At 38.9% G+C, this 21,098-nt stretch overlaps 1 protein-coding gene across 3 annotated transcripts in view; it reads left to right on the top strand.

Moving 5' to 3' along the window:
* LOC132613667 (DNA mismatch repair protein MLH1) overlaps window positions 1-3,507 on the top strand; it is a 45,626-nt gene extending 42,119 nt beyond the window's left edge. The window contains exon 16 of one of the 3 annotated variants that reach the window (XR_009572051.1): window positions 3,179-3,507. The gene's annotated coding sequence lies outside the window, so the exon portion shown is untranslated. The remainder of the gene's footprint in view (window positions 1-3,178) is intronic. The other 2 variants (XR_009572052.1, XR_009572050.1) reach the window with 2 other exon arrangements.
* Window positions 3,508-21,098: the final 17,591 nt, after the last annotated feature.

The following is a 21,098-nucleotide window of genomic DNA, read 5'->3' as shown; positions in this document are numbered from 1 at the left end:
GCTGAATCCTTTATATCTGTTTTTTTTTTCCTTTTCCTTTTTGGGCTTGGCCCACTAAATTACTTCTTTTCTATTTTTTTTCTTTTCTTTTTATTTCCTTCTTTTATTTAAATTACCAACTAAGCCTAAAAAATATATGGGTTATTACAAGTGGCGGAGCCACTCATGGCCAAGGTTGGTCACCTGCACACCCTTGGCTAGAAAATGATATTAGTATATGAATTAGATATTATAGTTAACTGGATATAAATTAAATTTTGAACACCCTTAAAATAATTGAGATAGATAGTTTAGAGGTAAAGGGTGTTCAATTTTACCTAAAAGTCACGGTTTAAAGCTAGCATCAAACGCTGGTCATCTTCTTTCTTTATAAGAAAACATACAAACAATGTCTGAAGCTACTTGGTTGATTTGTCTTTGCACTTATTTTCTTACATGTTCCGACTAAACTTATTTGTATTTGAGTTATGATTTTGCATTTGGTTTATTCCTATGTTGGTTTGGAGTTACGTTGGACTCATTTGTTGAAGCTTCTTTAGTCTTTCTTCTTTCCTTCTTATTTCCTCGAAAAGAAGAAGATGTATTGTTAAAAAGAAGACAACGAGATCTAATAGCAAGTTAGCTACCACTTATTTTTTTTTTTTAAATTGCTCCTGTGAACATTTTAATTATTCAACTTTGTTCTCTCTCTCTCTCTCTCTCTCTTTTTTTTTGCAAAGAAAATTAATTAGTCGTTATCTTTCGCTTTGTAACATTCTCGGAATGCTCCTTGTTGTTTTCCACTTGTGGGATTACGTACACTGGGTATGTTGTTGTTTGTTGTTGTTGTTGTTGTTGTTGTTGTTGTTGTTGTTGTTGTTGTTGTTTGTTGTTGCTGTCATTTGATACTGTAATCACCGTAAGAGTTTTCTAGCAATGAAATTTATCAAGAATAACTTGCGAAATCAAATGGACCATAAATTTTTAGGCGGGTGTGCAGTGATTGTGTTGAAAATTTTTCATTGTACTCATTCATCGAAAAAAAATTATATACTCGTCAACATTTGAACAACCTTACCAAAATTTCTAGCTTCGCCACTGCACGTGTAAGTAAATGAATTTAGTCGGGCTCCAATGCGGATATTGGACACCGGGTGAGAAATAAAAAAAAGGTGAATTTAACATTAGTTTTAACTGTGTTGTAGGTGATTTATGTTAGTTAAGACTATATGTGCTCAAGTTTGCAAACTTAAAGGAAAAATGATGCTCATGTTATATTTGAGGGACGATATATGCTCAAGTTTTGCAAACTTAAGGGACAAATGGTGTTCAGGGTTATATTTGAAGGACAAAATTAGACTTACCCCATCATAAGGGATAATTTTAGCAAAAAACTCTAAAAGAATGACTCTTCCTATGGATATTATTGATACAAAGAGTTCCAGGAAATTTGTTGATCCTCCATATCAACAAAAACTATATAATTTGTTAATCCTCCTTATCTAGTACTGGCAAAGTGTATCCATTTTTCAATAATTTGCTAACCTGTCCATATTTAAACGGGTTGAGTGAGTGATATATAATTTGGATTCAACTCATTTTTAAACTGTGAAAAAGTGGGTTATGGGTTATTTATTGAAAAATTCGGTGGATTTGCCACCTTTGGGGCTTGCTATTAGTGTATAGCCATGAAGGTCATTCGCACAAATGTCCTATTTCGGGAGTGGTTTTAAATTTTGTCCCGCAAATTGCTGGTCTTTAATTTTTGTCCTTTGGCACTTTAAGTGGCCGAAAATATCCCTGAAATTCTGGTTCGGTAGAGTATAAGAAAAATGCAAGGCAGAATTTTATAGCAAATTATGGCTATTCGGGTAGAAGTTATGCCTTTAGGCCTAACTTGTGTAGAAACCCAGTACAACAACAACATACCCAGTTGGATCCCACAATGTGGGGTCTGGGGAGGGTAAAGTGTACGCAGACCTTATCCCCACCTTGGAAGGTAGAGAGGTTGTTTCTAAAAGACCCTCGGCTCAAAAGAAAACAAGGGAAAAGAGTCAGATACGGACAAGAAAATTAAAACAATGTGAAAATGAGAAATAGCAAAAGCAACGAAGTCATGATAAAATAGCAAAGATAGACAAGACCAACACATAGAAGCAGGATAAAAATACTCCTATCACCGGTCATGTCCTCGGTAAGATGGAGTAATGTCATGTCCTGCCGAATCACCTCTCCCCATGCCTTCTTTGGCCTACCCCTCCCTCTCTTCAGGCCCACCACTGCCATCCTCTTACACCTCCTCACTGGCGCATCAGCGCATCTCCGCTGCACGTGGCCGAACCACCTCAACCTCCCTTCCCGCATCTTATCCACCACAGGGGCCACACCTACCTTATCCCGAATCACTTCATTCTGAATCCTATCTCTCCTGTTATGCCCGCACATCCATCCCAGCAGAATAAAAAAAAAATTGTAAGGCAAGGTTTCAAAGCAAACTATGTCTATTCGGGATAGAGTTATGCCCTAAGGTATAGTTCTGTAGAAATTAAGTTATCCTACAGAACTATGTCTGCCTTGTTTACCCCTTTTCCAGCATAATACTGTAGGATTCTAAAGAAGTTAGTCCTTAAAGCATAACTTTTGCCTGAATAGGCATAATTTGCTAGAAAATTCTGCCTTGCGAAATTGTTTTTTTTTTTTTTTGCTTTGCTGGGGTTTGAACCCGAATATCTGATTTCATAGACTAGCGAATAAGGGTATTTTGGCCCACAAATTTCATCAAATAAGAAGTAGGGTAAAAGTTAAAGACCAGTCCATATGAAGGATAATCCGTGCAACTTTTTGTATAGGGAACGTTTCAAATGTATTGGAAGAATTGACATGGCACCGTTAAAGTGGTAAAATGATGTTTTTACCCTTTAAATGCTAAACTATATCTATATTATATTAAAAGCATGAACTCCCTATCTTGAAAGTTAAATTACCTAAATACCCTTTTTTAAAACCTTATTATCCTATTTATTTTTTCCTAAAATATCCAACCAAACCTTTACAAAAAACAGTGTAACGTTGCTTAGCGAAGAGTCCCCAAGACTACGCTTCCGAACAGTCACAACCACTCACAAAGCGAAAATCTGTAATGTAGAATAATTTATGATTGTTAGAGACTGGACTCCAATTAAGACAATTATTTGTGAAGCTCAATGCAGGAAGAGGTTTGGACAAGCTGAAGAGCATGGAGGGGAAGGAGAATATGGTAATGCTTCAAATAAGACTGTTCTCTCTAATCATTTGGTATGATTTTTTGCAATATGGATATCTTAATTGACTTATCCTCATGTGTGTTTACTACAATTGAAAAAAAATATATATTATATAATTAGAATTCTATGAAGCAGACATGTGTAACATGTTGACGGAGAGATGCTTAACTCCCACTTATAAGGTGTAGTAAATCCCATCGCCGCCATTTTATCTTTTGCTTCATTAGTGTTTCTATTCCCTCTTGATAATTTTTGATGTCCTCAAGCGTGAGATTTTATTACTTATGGTTCTTGATAATCATGTTAGAGATCGTTTGTCTTTTCTATTTCATTTTGTTAGTATAATAACATGTTCTCACCCTTACCCTGCTTCTACTTATTCTATTCCTACAGGACAGAATTTTTCTAGGATAGTAAATAGATTTTTTTTGTACAGTAATTTATTGTTAACGTTTAACTTGCATATTATACTAATGGTCTTAAAGAAAAAAACATCGAAGCAGTTTTTGACAAGTTGGATGAAAGCATGAAATTATACTCCATTATTTACTTTAAGCTTGTGAATACATATATAATAAATTAGTTATTCAACATAGTCGATTGTAAGTCCAAAAGAAGCTGAATGTTTTCTATACGATCGATCATTGACAAAAAAATAATAATTATTTCATGTATAATTATTTACTCGAAGATCTGTTTAATATCTTAAAGAAATAAAACCAACACTAAATCAAATAAACCTAAAGCCTAAGGGCTCGTTTGGTTGGGGAACAAGTTATCCCGGGATTGTTATTCCACCCTCTATGTGGGATAAAATAACACTTTAATACCAGGATAACTAATTTCGGGATTAGTTATCCTGTGATATTATCCCAACCAAATGTGGGATAAGATGGTACTAAATTTTTATCCCAGGACTATTTTTGCTTATCCATCATACCAAACGACCCCTAACAGATTTACGCCAGGAGCTGCCTCTGTTTTATGGCTGATATACTCATCTGTTAAGCCTTCTTCCATAAATGTAGTATATTTCAGTTTTGTATTTTGCCTCTTGTTTTACTATGCTGGCCTATGCTTTTAGTTTCTTTTCAAAATTTCACCCGTATTTTCTTTTGTTTTTGAAATCCGCATGTAGGATTTTCTGTGAGTTTTTCTGCCTCTTTCCTTGTTAATTACTCTATTTTGATTGCTAATGTGGCTCAGTATACAAATTTTGATATAAATGAGCAAATTCATGGATTATTAAATAATGAGTTTGATACTATGCATAGGGTTAATGTAGAGGGCTGGAAAGTTATCCCTTTAATGAGTTATTCTGGTTATTTAGGTTCCTAATGATGAGAATCACAAATCTAATGATGGTCTTCGAAGGTTCATTTTGGTGGCTATATGAAATACCAAACTGGTGGGACAAGAGAATTTGGTCCTAATAATGTTTATAACTTTGGTAGAGTTATTCAGAGTTTGGGTAATTCAATTATTGAGTTAAATATGACATGGACATTTTCGGTGATGTGGAGGGTACAAATACTTGGTTAGGATGCATTTTTTTATCAAGTACATCGAATATTGTAATTGTTTTTGGATATTCAGGCGTAACCCAGTCTTGTGAAAATGCATTAGGGGTGCTTATCGGCCGGTTCGGTTCGTTTTTATGAATTACCGGTTTGGTTTATTGGTTTTCGGTTTGTAAATATGCTAAACCAAAACCGAACCGATAAGATATTCGTTGTCGGTTTTCGATTTATCGATTTTTGGTCTTTAACGGTTCGATTTTCAGTTTAACCAATAAAAAAATGCTCTTTCAAATGACCATTGGTGTAGTGAAATCACCATACAGAGTATGAGCAGAGCCCGATGAAAGTTTTTCCAAATGACAATTCATGAGTTCTTATTTAAATCTTTGATTAAATTTGTTCCTAAATTTTCAACAGCCAAGAGGCCCAAAACTTCAAAAGCTTTTGTTACTGTGTCTTATGGCCATACTGTGAGATATTTATAAGGAAACTTTGATATATCATGCTTTTAACGATCACAATCACCAAGTTGCGGTCCACCGAGTTGATTCCCACTCTTGCATTCAGTCATATTTCACAATTGAAGTGATAGAATAAAGGAAATAACTAAATAAGGTGTCGGAAGTACCTGAAAGGCTGAAACAATTCAACCGTATAACCTGAAATTGAGAGAACTCCAAACCCTAGTTTCGTTTGAGAAGTCAGAGAGAGAGGCAGAGAGGCATCATTTGTAACTTCGTATGAGAGTTGGGAATTGAGAGAATATTAATTAGAACTGAGAGAATATTAATTTTGTCACTTCGTATGAGATTTGGGAATTGAGAGAATATTAATTAGAACTCAGAGAATATTAATTATGGTAAGTCATTTAGAAATAGGGTTTGTATTTACAAATTAATATTTAAAAAAACTAATATATAATTACCGATAAAAATGTAGTTTTTATATAAGCTTATTGGATTATCGGTTTAACCATTAGCCAAATCCTTAAAACCAAAAACCGAACCGATAACCCAATATCGATAAACTAATAGCGTTTTTATTGGTTCGGTTTATTGGATAAACCGGTTTCTGCACACCCCTAAAATGCATTCTCTGACCACTTTGTTTCACTGATTTTCTCTTTCATTCCGTTGTGTTATTCAATGTTATTTCTTAGATTTCTATGGATTTCAAATCAAAATAAATCTTAGGGAATTGACTTATGTTTTATCTTCTTACGGTTTTGTTGGTAGTATGATAAAATTATTTTGAACTTAGTTCATATTTTAGTTTATGTGCCTTTAATAATATTTTTAAACGTGAGTCCAGTTGACCTATGCCAAGCAAATATCGGCATATAGTCCTATTTTACCTTTTTTGTATGTTTTTAAGTATGTAAGTTTTAGAGGGACACAACTTTTATAAAAGAAAAGCTTATATGTGTAAGTTCATTAGGAACTTCAACTGTCCTTGAAGTTCATTATTGACAAAGAGGGATGAAGCAACAATAAATAAGACTCTATTATTTTGATAAATGAACCAATTCTTTCCACACTTTCCTCTTTATTTAAGTCCAATTTAAATTGGCCTCCGCATCTTATAATTTTTTTTTAAATTAAGTTGCCTTTATCTAAGTTCCAATTAGTTAAATAAGGAGAGCAAGAAGCGCTCCTTGTAGTGATAGCGACGATGTAAAGAAAGCACCATGGTTATCCGATATGAGATCAAGCCCTAGGATCTTATTGGAAATAAGAACAGAGTAGTTTTGAATAATACGTGAGAATAAACAAGAATACACGTGCATAAGAATTAGTATAGCTCAAATGTTTCATTATACTTTTAAGATTTTCAGTCGAGTCTTTATCTTTTTTTCATCTCGTCTGTCATTGTTCTTTATCGCTTCAAGTTTCACATCAAATGTATTCGTGCAATATTTTAGTTATATTTTGTTGTGGCATTTTTTGTATATTTTGTGCTAGTTAATTTTTTCCGTCTTTGATTTTTGGGTAAAGCCAATGAAATCTTCTTGAGCCTGAACTTTTAATAATGAAACATAGTAATGGAGGTCGAAAGAGAGATTCTGGACGTTGAGTGTCGAAATAAAAATATATTTAAGATTGAATAATTGAAACAGGGAATACAATCCCGAAGTTCATACCTTAAAATTGTGAAAGTCCAGTATTCCTTGCTGGACTTCAATCTCGAGAAAGTTAAAGTTCACTCGAATCTCACACTACGATTTTTAGAGTAAATTCAGTAAAATCTACTAGAGTTGAAAAGATTATAATGGACGTCTAATCTGATTCCTGGATTTTTTGAGCATATGAATAAATTTAATTAAATATATAGAATTAGAACTCCACAAAGACTAATATGATCCCAAGGAGCACACATGATTCAAGATCCTTCACCCGAGGTCAAGCTAAAGAATCCCAAGCCTTACGAGCCATGATGATGCAAAGAGAGGCGTTGGAGACCTTTGAGGAGCTTCATAGAAGATCATATGGTGTGTGGTTGCTTGGTCGCGTAGAGTGAAGATGAGATGGAATGGAATGATGGTGGCTAGGAGTGCAAAATGCTAAAAGTTCAAATTGTGGCTATACAATGCAAATCTTGACCAAGATCCCAAATTCAAGGCTAGGGATGTAATTTGGGCTACAATTGCAAGACAATTGGTGTTTGGAAGATGAAGATCATGAGGGGGCTATTTTTGAAATACCCCTAAAAAAGATACCAAACAAGACCCTCATTAAGGGCATTTTTGTAATAACTAGTTAGTCTTTTTAGCCTCTTAGTATAAATATTATACCTAGCCATTTCATTTACTTAGCTTTTGAATAATGTTGACCTGAAAACTCCAAATGAGTGATAGATTGTTTGGTAGAGTTAGTATAGTGCTAATCTAGGGACTAGTGATAGTTAATCATGGTGGAGTCCATTGTTGGCTATTGAATTTATTTTCCATTGATTTCATGAAGAGTTGTTCATTTGTGAAGTTCAATTGAATTTCTCTTGCCTTGATTTCAAATAGTATAGGTTCTTTTAGGTTGAATTCAATTGGGAGGGTTTGGATTTCATATATCCAAGTTTGCCCATAAATCCAATCCTGATTGAGTCTTGCTTCTATCCCTCTATTCTCATCCCAATTTCTTCAATTCTCACCCCCAATTTTTTCTTATTTTAATTTTCGCGTATTTGTTTGTTGAATCCGTGTCTTCCACAAGCCGGATTCTTATCATTTGGTATCAGAGCTTAGGCTAGAGTATTGTTTCTACCATCCTCAATCCTAGGTTCGAATTTTGAAAATCTCAAAAAAAAAAAAAAAAAAAAAACGAAAATTCCAAAAAAAATAAGTAATCGAAAATTGAAGTTGTGGTTTGATTTGGACGTTTTTGAAGTTAGATTTGAGCTTATTGAGGTGAAAAACATCTAGATACGAAGTTTGAGGCGATTTGGTTGAGATTTGGTTCAATCACCATTGTTGAACTTGAAGGTTTTGAAGAACTCAAATGTGGGTTTGGTGTTTGAGGTTAAATTGAAGGTTAATTCTTATTGGGCTTTGTTCTCTAGGTGAAAGGGAGTCTAGATTAGAAATTTGAAGGAAAAATAAGTTGATTTGGAGGTGAATTGGATTGTGGGTGTTCTTCATGTTCTTGAGCATATTCATATCTTCATAGTGAAGAAGAAGACCAAAAAGGGAGTTCGATCCAAAGAAATTCACCCAAGTTGTGAAAAGTTGTTTTTTCAGCCCAAAAGGGAAAGATCCTAGGTTGAGTGGGCCTAATACATCAGCAAAATTCAAAAAAATCCGGCCCAAAGTTTGAGGAATCGGGTATAGGGATCCGTGTGTCGCACGTGCGTTGCACGCCTAACACGTGTGGACTAGTCAGGTGCCGAGCCCGCGTCGCGCGCTCAACATGCGAGATAAATTTTTTTCGGAGGGTGTGCACTACACTTTCAGAGGCATATATTTGCCTGCTACACCCGCGACGCATGAGCAACATCTGAACATCAAAAAATGTTCCAAATATTTTTCTAAGTGTCCAATACTATTTGAATCTTTCCTTATCTATTTTCTTTAATTCTTCCAACTTATTAACAACTAGTAATCGATCTTACTTGTTGTTAACTAGTTCTTTGAGTCAAAATTTCATTTCGTGCTAATTTCTTTCAAGATTTTCTCTTTTATCTCGTTGAAACTTTATTGGCTCTTGCCCGTTTGCTTTGAGTCGTCCTTCTTTCATCTAAACAAAAATCTATTCTTCCACAAAGATTAGCAACCTGTGAATTCATTTGGATTACCAGTTCATTTCCAACTTTGGAAGAAGCTTTAGGTTGAGTAGTAAACTTAATGCAAAAACGAGTGACGTGAGGAACTTTACTACTAATCTTGTTTGCTCGTTTTGTAGGTACAAGAAAGGAAGTCATAAGGAGAGGAGAGATAAGAAATCATGTCATCCATAGCTTCAGAATCTTGTGGTGATGATTTGGAGAGTTATGCCTCTAGCGATGGAGGACATGACTATGATAGTGAAAAAGGCTATGAAGGAGATCATGTGACTTATGACTATGGTCGATATGATGGTGAAGAGTACTACTTCGGAAGTGAATGTGGAATGAGTGGATCTCATAGGTCTTATGAAGACGAAGAAAGAGTAGAAGAGTTCTATGAAGAGTCATATAGTGAAGACGAGAGCTATGAAGAGCCTCATGTTACACAACATGGACATGGGGGCGACTTGAGGTATATTCCTTCCTTACACATACGTTATGAACCAATTGGTGAAGACTTGCATGAATTAGGAAGTTGTGATGAATATGAACCTTATGGTTATGCGCTTTGTGGTGACTATGTCTATGAAGATAGTAATGTTGAACATGATAATTGTGAAGAATCTTACAGTGTCTATTCACGTCCATTGAATTGTGATACTTCCTATTCCAAGCGAAGTGGTATAAATGTGTGGGTTGGACCAAGTAGGAGTCGTCCCAGAAAAAGTAGAGGGTATACATTTCCTACTTCAAGAAATACAATAAATCAAGCTTCTTATCCTAAAACGAAGGTACCATGTTCTCAGTATGGTGATGATGTTGAAGGTAGGAGGAGTGAAGTATTGAAAGGTGATGAAAGTAGAAGAAATGTAAGGTCTCAAGTGAGAAATGACCCGAAGAGGCTAATTCTTGAGACAAAGGTGAACTTACTTGGTAGTGTGGAGTATGTCCTTGCATTGGATGATTGTAGCTACGACAATACTTTTCCCCTCAAGTGGTTGAGACATTAGGAATAGAGTGTGTGATGAAACAAGGCCCTTACTATGATCAAAGAGGCTACTTGGTTGATAGGAGTGCAAGAGTGGTCTTTACCCATGGAAAATACCAAGAGGAGTTTTGGTATGATGTACTTCCACCAGACAATTGTCACTTGTGTTTGGGAATCCTTGGTTCTAAGAACATAAGATTTCATATGAGCGAGAATGGTACAAGTATGTAGTGGACAAACAATGGAGACCTTTCTTTCCACCCGTACTTCCTAAAGATGAAGCAATTGTAAATGAACCCCGTACTATGAAGAGTGGTCCCGAAATCCCACAATGGTTGAAGAAGAATTTAGAAGAGATTCACCTAATGATGGAACGCTTATGCAAGAAACAACAAATAAAGGTGAAGAAGTCTAAGTCTTGTGAAGTGAAAGAGAGGATTGAAGTGGAGGGTTTCCTTAACCCTTGCAACGAAGTACTTGGCACTTGTCCTAACTCTCACGAAATTGAGAGAGAAAAGATTGAGAGGAGTAAGGGAGTGAAAAGTGACAACTCTAGAATGGAAAAGGGAGAGGTTGTGAAGAGTGATATGGGGGAGTTGTCACAACCCCATTCTAACCCCTTTAACTTGTCTTTATTCTCTAGTTGTTCTAATGATGGTGCAGGTATTCTTGGAAGCAAACCAAATAATGAACTCAAACTTTGAAAGATCATGAGCTAGTTGAGAGTTTCCCGAAGGAGCAAATGGGCTCCCAAGTTGAGAACCACAGTAAAGAAGATACTTTCTATGCACTTCAAGGTAAAATAACTAATCTTAACACTCCAAATCTTGTGAGTGAGCATGTTGACTTGAGTGTGAGTGATAGCTTAGCCTTATGTGAGCTTAATGAATCTTTAACATGTGTTGAGCTTAGATCTTCATTGATTGTTGACAATGTAGTTGATATGGGTGATCCAACACTAGTTGATCCTATTGATGACCATCTTGATTCTTCTTGTAAAATCAATTTGTGTCCACCTAGTGTTGATACCTGATATGCTCAAATTACACCTATTAATGGTATAACGCGGACGTTGTCAAATATAGTAACCCAATAAGGTTGGGGTCAAATCCCGCAGAGAATATGGTGTGAAAAGTTTACTAAACAAGTATTGTACTAATCTTGTGGTCCTGGTGTATTCCAGAAAAGGGTTTTATAGTTGATTTGGTTTGTGGACTAATTTAAAGTGATCGAAAATTTAAAGTTGTAAATATATAGGTAAAAAGAACCAAGGTTGTATCCCCATCAGATAAAGTGTATGATCATGGGTATCGATCTTGATATACTTCTAATGGACTGTTAGTATGGATGCACTTAACCTGAACTATTTCCCAATAAGAAAAGATTATTTCTTTCTATGCTTTTTCCAAAGATAAGAAAGTATGCATGAAGAACGGTTAATTATGCCAAGTAAATTCCTCTTATTCCTAATTGAATTTATTAAACAAGGTTTAAAGCCCTGAGTTCTTGTTATTTGTTCTTACCTAACCCTAGCTATTTTCCCAAATAAACTAAAGTTTAAGGCGTTAGCTAATGTTTGCAGCCACTAACTATATGATGAAAACGAAGAACAAATAAACCCTAACAATCCATTATGCGTATATCTTTCACGATCCTCAATCACAACACACCCATCCTTGGGTTCACAACCTTAGTAAAGGTGTTTAGCTACTCATGGCAACAAGAAAACAATAAAGGATTAAAGATTTCATAATTGAATTATTGTATTGAACTTACGAATAAAACTTGAAAGTAATGAATGTAATTGTCTGGAAATCATCAAAATAACAACTCAAAAGTAATTACTACAAGTCTAAAACTCCAGATGTCTGAAAAATAAAATCTAAACAGGTATTTATACAAGTCAAAACTCAGAATAATCAATCCCAGTCCTGTTCCATCTCAGCTTGCACTTCGACGGGTCATCTTTGCACTTCGACGGTCGTCGACATGCTTGACAACCAACTCGACGATCTGAGTATACTTTTATCACTTTGCAGGAACTTTACCGTCGAAGCACTTCGACAGACCGTCGATCATGTCGACGGTGCAAGTCAACGATCTGATGATGTTATGATGAATTGTCACTTCGCAGGAACTTATTGACAAGACAAATCGACGGGCCGTCGAGCATGTTGACGGTCCGTCTTTATGCTTATCAGAACAGATTGTTTCTTTTCCTCGTTTTTTCGCTTTCCGAGCATTCTAACTTCAAAATACCTGCACAACACACAAAACACATCAAACTAACCCAAACTTTCTCAAAAACAAGTAAAACTTAGAGTTAAAAAGCATTAGATGTGCTTAAATTCCATGCACATCAACACTCCTAACTTAAAGTCTTTATTTGTCCTCAAACAAGTCAACTAACAGACTCAATCTACAAATGTCTCGATATCACAAAGCAAAGATATCTACAGTGGTTGTGGTAATTAACTTCCGATATATTAAGTGTGTCACAATGACTCTCCCCCTAATAAAGACAAAACCAATCAAGGACTCGTTGCAACTAACCATGAGGCTTCAATTTATGACATCTAGTTATCACAGAAACCATAGCGCACACGAATCAAGACTCACGGGGAACCAGTCACTGAACAAATTCTAATGCCCTCATAAAGATCAAAGAATGCTCCAACATACATGTACACACAGAATGGGACAGAATTTAAAGGAGAAGAGAAACACTCACACTCACAAAGAAATTCTCTAGCTATACATGCAAATACCATAGACTTGCCCTTATTTTCAGCGCCCTCGACTTTGGACAGTTCGGCTGTGATCACTCTAGGACTTTTTCAAGGTTGTAATGTAGGCTTAGGGATGGGTAGGATAGATATTTGGATAACAGTGACTCACCCTCCTTGAACACTACATCTTATTCTTCTCTTTTACCCTTTTTGCCTTTTGTTTCTTCCCTTCTTTCTTTTTGTTGCCTTGGTGTGGTTTTATTGTGATTCTACTTCTCCACACAATTTTTTTTTCTTTGGTTGCTGTTTTTTTTTTTTTACACTTATCTCACCGATGTCTTTTAACTAGGCACTTTACTTCAACCCCACTTTAGGCTTATGCCTCATATTCTCCTTAGTCCACCTATCACCCCCAACTTAGGATTTTAGCCTCAATCTTCTTATTTTAGTGCCAAGGAGGGACCGGGTGCAAAAAGAGATGGATATTAAGAACGGGTATCGGCTTGTTACGGCTAATCAAAGACAGGTTTTCAGGCTCAAAATGGTTAACAAGGGATATTAATCTATGGGTAGGCTTATATTAAGGCTAAAGAGGGGTTTCGTAACACAAACAAAGCCTAAGATCATTTCACAACTTCATTTATCTTCAAAATACAGGCACGACTAACCAGGCAAGTTCTAGATCACATACAAAACTAGAGAATGTATCTACAAAACCTCACAACACATGGCATCAGAATTGTCAACACACTAGTCTCCCCGCTAAAATTCCACACACAAGGTAACCCAATAATCTTAATGTCACACAAGGAAGCATGCATGTCAATTAAACAACCAAGTCCATCTTTTCACAAAATTCGGAGAGGAGTACTTTGTTTCTCAAAATCAAAATAAGACAGCCTTAAGTTAATCAAACCACCACCACATAAGTCAACAATACTCAACTTTATCTAAACATGACCTAAACATTCCAGGTTCAACAAGAAATAAACCCCTCAGGAAAAGAACCATGGCAAAGTAAAGTCGAGGGGGTCCTAAACACATATATGATACATCAAATACTCCCACCCTCAACTGAAAAAGTCTGCAATGTACCCAATGCAAAAAAAGTAATACCAGGGAGTAGTAATACCTGTGGCGCACTAGGCGCGATCCTCATCTCGCGACTCATCGGTCTGCGAGGCATCAGGTGGTGCAACCGTACCAACAACAGTTTCTGTAGCAACATCAGTAGTGGTGCCCGTAGGCACTGGCACTGGAGTAGGAAGGGGTGGTGGCAATGTCTCACCACTGGGAGCACTGCTCGAGGTGGCTCCCCTAGTCCCAAACTGGACATTCTCCATGAGCAATCTCTGAATGGCCTCTACCACCTACTGCTCCTCTATACTCGAGCCCCTAGTGTGAGTGCTCTCTCGCACCTCCTCCTCATCACGGGCCACTCTCTTTCTCTTCCCCCGACCACCTGATGCGGTAGGCACAACTAACTGCATCACTGGAAGCTCCTCTTCAATATCCTCCGCAACAGACGGTGGTGCTGCTACTAGGCTCAAATCACGGGCCTTCAATAATGCAACATTATCCTTAATCTGCTCTAACTCTGCCCTCAAAGCATTTGTGGAAGTGGTCGGGCGAGCCATCTCCAATGCAGTCAATCTCAGTTCAAATCCATCTAACTGAGCGGACAGTGTCATCCTCACAGGATCTAATGCCTTCTCCACTCTCGTCCTCACATAATCATCCAGCTGGTTTACTATGATCTTTGACTACTGGTCCGCTGTAGCCGCTTGTTTTGAAAATTTCCTAAAGTTGTCCATTGAGAAGGTATATGGATTAACTCTAGCAGTACCCTGGGGCTGTGCAGCTGGACTCGCTGACTGTGGGACTGAACTCGGAGGCGGTGGAGCCGAAGTCTATGGGTCAGAAATAGTAGTTTGAGTCTCAACGGAATCATCAACAACATCAGCAGCTGGAGTCTCAGAATCTGCAGCCTGGACAGTCTCAATAATAGGGGCAGCAGTGGCGGGTAACTCTAGTGTAGAGTCACTCACGACCCCGGGATGAACAGGCTCCTGCGGTAGGGGTACCCTTCCAAGTGCCACTGGGAACCCATCCGCTTCCCCTTGGCTCTCATCAACGGCCTCATTCTTGTTTTTTTTTTTTTTATCGAATAAACCGACGAAGCTGTAATCCGGTGGTCAATATCATCTATAAACCGCACTTGTGACCTCCGAACAAGCTCTGTAATCAGGAATGGAAATATCAGGGAAGTGTTGGGATGGGAAGCCCTCAATCGTATCTCCGTACTAGCCAATGCCCTGAAATCAATCGGATATTTAGACATCAATGAGGCTACAACAACCTGCCTGTCAACCGTAAGAGCATTATCGGCCTGAGTGGGGAGAAGTCGCAACTGCACCACGCTCCACTAAAACCCCTCTAGAGTAAACCACTTCTTCTTTATCCGATTCTTCAAATTAGTACACTCGGCTCTTTTGGTCGGGCGACCTACTACTGTAGATACCCAGTCCCTGACGGACTGTTCCTTGCACCTCCGCAACTTGTCTTCAAGCTCAATCATCTGCCTCGGGGTGGTGTAGTTATTACCTAAATATACTCTGTTGATAGCCTAGGCAGATATATCAACACTTACCCCTCTAGTCTCAACCTCGCTCAGAGGCGGTATCTTCCTCAATTTCTGAAGCTTCTTTCTAAATTTTCTGATCAAAGCCCCATATACGGCATATATCTTGCGAAAAAAGATCGGGTAATACTCCCCAGGTGGCTCTCGCATGAACTCTAACTGATAGTGGCGAATGAGCTCCCTGGCCCTGGGTAAGATCTCTAGCCCCTCAAAACTGATCCGCCGCTTCTCATTTATGGTGCGGTTCTCATGCTGAGTGTCGTCACCTTTAGATTCAATGCCATATTCATACATTTGCCTGGCACCCTCAACAGTGAAACGATCCTCAAGCCTCTTGCTTCTAAGTTCCCGAGCCCTAGCCGCCTCAGCATCAGTATCAGTATCAGCCTCATCATCACCAGGCTGTGAGCTCTGACGGGTCTGGGATCTAGAATGTGCTTGAGAGGACTAAGAAACATCCTCAGTAGACTGTGCTCGTGCGGCAGGTGAGGCATCTCTATATGCAGCCTCTGATCCCTCCTCCTCGGATCTATCACCGGACCCAGATATAGATGATTCCTCCTCCTCAGACTGGGAGGTGTAGGAGTCGGTATTGTGACTTGCCTATTCTATGGGGGAGTAGCAGCCCTGTTCTTCTTCACGAGCATAACCTCAGGCTCGTCATCCGACCTCTCGTCTCTAAGTGTGGGTTGGCCACTTGGCCTCCTCGACCCGTTGATCTTTGAGTTTGCCTCGAGCCACCCCCTCGGGTGGTTGTCAACTTGGGTGGCGCCATACCTGTAATCATCAAAAACCACAATCTAGTCAATTCGTACAAGTGAAATCAACACAGTTAGTTTCAATGCAAAAAAAAAAAAAAATTCAGTTTTAGTTCTCTGATCCTCTCTGTCTGCAGACCGTCGATGCACTTTGACGGACCGTCGAACCTGTCGACGGTGCCGTCGACATGTTTACGGCCCTGCATCAGTTACCAATAGTTGACAGGTATCAGAACTTGTTTTGGTTTTGCGTTTTCCATTTCAATCAAATAAAGAACCAATTTTCCATTATTTTGCACATTTGGGATTTTGGGGCTTTAGGTTACTCAGACTTCACTCTCATTTTCAAACTTTTGGACTTTAGGCCATAACCGAGTTTCGTTTGGTGGGTATAACGATTTCAAATCGAGATTTTTAATCGAAATACCCTCCAACCTGTTGGAGTTACTCAGACTTCTCTTCTTAAGCACCATGTTTCGATAGACTTTCTCTTTTTCGAACCATTGGTGGGCATAATGAACCAACAAGTTGATCAAAATGCCCGCCGACTCATTGGGAGCACGATATTCTCGTCCCCACGAGTCCATGTAATAGCAATCATACCAAAATTCCCTTCCCCCAACCACAATTTCACAATTTTGCCAATTTAAGAATAGATTTCATTCAATAAACACAAACCCTAAGTCATAATCTCTACCCTTAGCATTCACATATGTCACCTATGTATCTTAGTTAACAACACACCCACTTTATTTCAATGCCATCAAATACATCCTAGGTCCCAAAATCCAATTTTACAATTAATTTAGGAACCATAGGCATCTCTTTTACCAATTTTCGAACAAATACCAACAGTAAAACTAAGCAAAGGCCGAAATTCATGCACATACCTGATATAGAAAGAGACTTTGAAGAAAACTTGACTCAAAATTTAAGAAAACACAGAGAAAGACAGAGCAACTAGGGCAGTAACAATGAAAAATCAGTGGGTAATGTTGTTTTAGGGTTGCTCAGTGTAGTGGGTGCTGATTTTATGGAGGAATTTATGGGATTTATGGAGGGAATATGGAGGGAGAAGATGGATTTGAAACGGTTGGGAGTAGTATCTGATAGCTCTGCCCGTTATTTTTGTTTTAAAAGCCGACTGTTTGCCCTATATATTTTTTTCAAAGTGTAAAGACGACAAGAAAATTAAAGAAAGGGCTGACCTGTTGACGAGCACTTCGACGGCGTCGTCGAACGTGTCGACGGTCCGTCGACATGCTCGTCGATTTACTTACATGCAGATGAGCAATTTATAAGCCTCAGAATCTTAGCTCTGCATACCGTCTTTGTGCTCTGGTGTAACTTTGGTGGTTTTTCCGAGTTTCAGTTCCTGCGCTCTCGACACCTGTAAAAAAAAAAAAATCTAAAACGTACAATTTTTTTTACAGAATTTTAAACTTCGGTTGCCTCCCAAGAAGCGCTTAATTTAACGTCGTAGCACGACGGTGTTATCAGTTTATTCTTGGTCGGGATTAGCCGCGTTAGCATTCTTCCCAGGGTGCTTCAACCGATATCGGTCCACAATTCTATCTCCCGCAATCATACTATAGTAGTGCTTCACTCTCTGCCCGTTCACCTTAAATGTCTGAGTTCCGTCTTCGGACTTCAATTCAATAGCACCATGGGGTGAGACACTTACCGCTTCAAAGGGACCTGACCACCGTGATATCGATTTGCCCGGGAGCAGCTTCAATCTAGAATTAAACAGCAAGACGGGGTCACCCTTATAGAATTCTCGCTTCAGAATTTTCTTGTCATGATATTGCTTCATCCTCTCTTTGTATAGCGCTGCACTTTCATATGCCTGATAGCGAAACTCATCCATCTCATTGAGCTGAAACAACCTGAGTTTGGTCGCTTCTTCCCAATTCATGTTCAGCTTCTTCAAGGCCCACATGGCCTTATGTTCAAGTTCAACTGGCAGGTGACATGCCTTCCCGAAAACTAGCTTGAAGGGTGAAGTCCCAATCGAAGTCTTGAAGGCAGTCTGATAAGCCCATAGAGCATCATCGAGCTTACGGGCCCAATAAGTTCTGTTTGCATTCACCGTCTTTGCTAAAATACTCTTTATCTCCCGATTAGAGACTTCAACTTGCCCGCTTGTCTGAGGATGATACGGGGTTGCCACCCTATGCTTGACTCCATACTTCTCCATCAATCCCGCAAAGGCTTTATTGCAAAGGTGAGAACCACCATCACTGATTATTGCCCTTGGGGTACCAAACCGAGTAAATATGTTCTTTTTCAAGAATCCCATGACACTCTTGACTTCATTATTAGGTAAAGCCACCGCTTCTACCCATTTGGAGACATAATCAACAACCACTAAGATGTATTTCATGCCACACGAGCTTACAAAAGGACCCATAAAATCAATTCCCCAAACATCGAACACTTCAACTTCCATTACAAAGTTCATAGGCATCTCTTGTCTCCTACCAATATTCCCCTGCCTTTGGCACTGATCACAAGAACGCACCATCAAATTAGCATCATGGAAGAGAGTAAGCCAATAATAACAACATTCGAGGAGCTTTGCAGCAGTCCTCGTACCACTATGATGTCCCCCAACTGGAGAGTTGTGGCAAGCCTTCAGAATCTACAACACATCACTCACTGGGACACAACACCGAATAATGTTATCAGCGCAAGTACTGAATAAGTATGGTTCATCCCAATATTACTGACAAACATCCCGCAAAAACTTCTTCTTCTGATACGATTTTATCTCATCGGGAATGCTACTAGTTACCAAGTAGTTAGCAAAATCCTCAAACCAAGGTGCCACCTGCGTAGACACCGCTAAAACTTGCTCATCTGGAAACGCATCTTCAATGCCAAGTTCTTCTGCTGGCACCCCAGTTTCTTCAAGCCTAGAGAGATGATCCGCAACTTGATTTTCGGATCCCTTTCGTTCGTTTACTTCGAAATCAAAATCTTGTAACAAAAGGACCAAACGAATCAGTCGCGGCTTAGCTTCCTTCTTTTCCATCAAATACCTCAACGCAGCATGGTTAGTGTACACCACAACCTTGGACCCCAGCAAATAGGACTGAAACTTCTCAAAAGCATAAACTATTGCAAGCAGTTCTTGCTCGGTCACCGTGTAGTTCATCTGTGCCGCATTAAGTGTCCTACTAGCATAGTAGATCGGGTGCATAATTTTATTGTGCCTCTAATCAAGCACAACACCTATTGCAAACCCACTAGCATCACACATCAGCTCAAAAGGTAAGGATCAATCCGGAGTAACAATCACAGGAGCAATAATGAGGCGCTCCTTTAATTCATCAAACGCCTTTCGACACTTATCATCAAACACAAACTTAGCCTCTTTTTCAAGAAGCTTGCACATCGGGTTAGCAATCTTAGAGAAATCCTTGATGAAGCGCCTGTAGAACCCGGCATGTCCTAAGAAACTTCGGACACCTTTGACTGAGATGGGTGGAGGAAGTTTCGTAATCACATCTATCTTCGCTTGATCGACCTCAATTTCCTTTTCAGAGATTTTGTGACCGAGGACGATCCCTTCCTTCATAATAAAGTATCACTTCTCTCAATTTAGCACGAGATTCGTCTCCTCACATCGTTTTTCAGCACTTGGCCCAGATGGTCAAGACAATCATCAAACGAATCACCAACAACAGAGAAATCATCCCTAAATACCTCCTAGAAGTCCTCTACCATGTCAAAAAATATCGACATCATGCACCTCTGAAAAGTGGCTGGTGCAATACACAACCCAAAGGGCATTTGGCTGAACGCAAACATCCCATAAGGACAAGTAAAAGTCATCTTCTCTTGATCTGCCAAGGCAATGTTGATCTGATTATAGCCCGAGTATCCATCTCGGAAGCAATAGTAAGACCTCCCAGCCAGCCTATCCAGCATCTGATCAATGAATGGCATGGGAAAATGGTCTTTACAAGTGGCAGTATTCAGCTTCTTATAGTCCATGCAAACACGTCATCTAGTAACTGTACGAGTCGGAATCAGCTCATTCTTTGCATTAGGCACCACGGTGATGCCTCCTTTCTTTGGTACACATTGAATAGGATTTACCCACTTGCTATCTGCAATCGGATACACTACCCCAACGTCTAACCACTTTATGATATCTTTTTTCACGACCTCTTGCATGTTCTGGTTCAATCTTCATTGATGCTCAACACTCGGCTTGCTGTCCTCCTCTAGCTGAATTTTATGCTCACAGATGCCAGAAGGAATACCCCGAATGTCTGCTATGGTCCAACCAATAACACGTCTGTACTCGCGCAAAATCTCCACTAACCGCTTAATCTGTTCCTCAGTCAATAATGCTGAAATGATCACTGGCAATGTCTTGTTCGGACCAAGGAACTCATACCTCAAGTGCGCTGGGAGCTACTTAAGCTCAAGCTTTGGTGGCTCGACAATAAAAGGCCTAGCTGGTAGAGTAGTTCTATTTGCGAGATCAAGATCAAGCTTTCTTGGGTAGTAAGTATAGGAACCTAGACCCTCAAGTGCATTTATAGTTTCCACGTATCCCTCTATATCACATGCATCAAAATTTATCAGAACTGCAGCGAGAGCTTCTCCCAGACTTTCTTCTTCCATTTTATGTTCGACAACGTCATCAATCCCATCAAACGAATCAATAACCGAGATACTCTCATAAGCGCTTGGCAACTTCATCCCCTTGCTTTCTTGGAAAATTGCTTCTTCATCATTCACACGGAACTTAATTTCATTCTTTTCAGAGTCCATAAGCATTCTTCCTGTAGTAAGGAATGGTCTTCCCAAGATAATGGGAATATCTCTATCCACCGCACAATCCAGAATCACGAACTCAGCAGGCAACATGAACTTACCCACTTGCACCAACACGTCATCTATAACCCCAATTGGCTTCTTGATAGATTTGTCTATCATCTGTAACCAC

This window comes from Lycium barbarum, chromosome 10 (assembly GCF_019175385.1).
Source record: "Lycium barbarum isolate Lr01 chromosome 10, ASM1917538v2, whole genome shotgun sequence".
Taxonomy (NCBI): domain Eukaryota; kingdom Viridiplantae; phylum Streptophyta; class Magnoliopsida; order Solanales; family Solanaceae; genus Lycium; species Lycium barbarum.
This window is presented reverse-complemented; position numbering and strand designations above follow the sequence as displayed.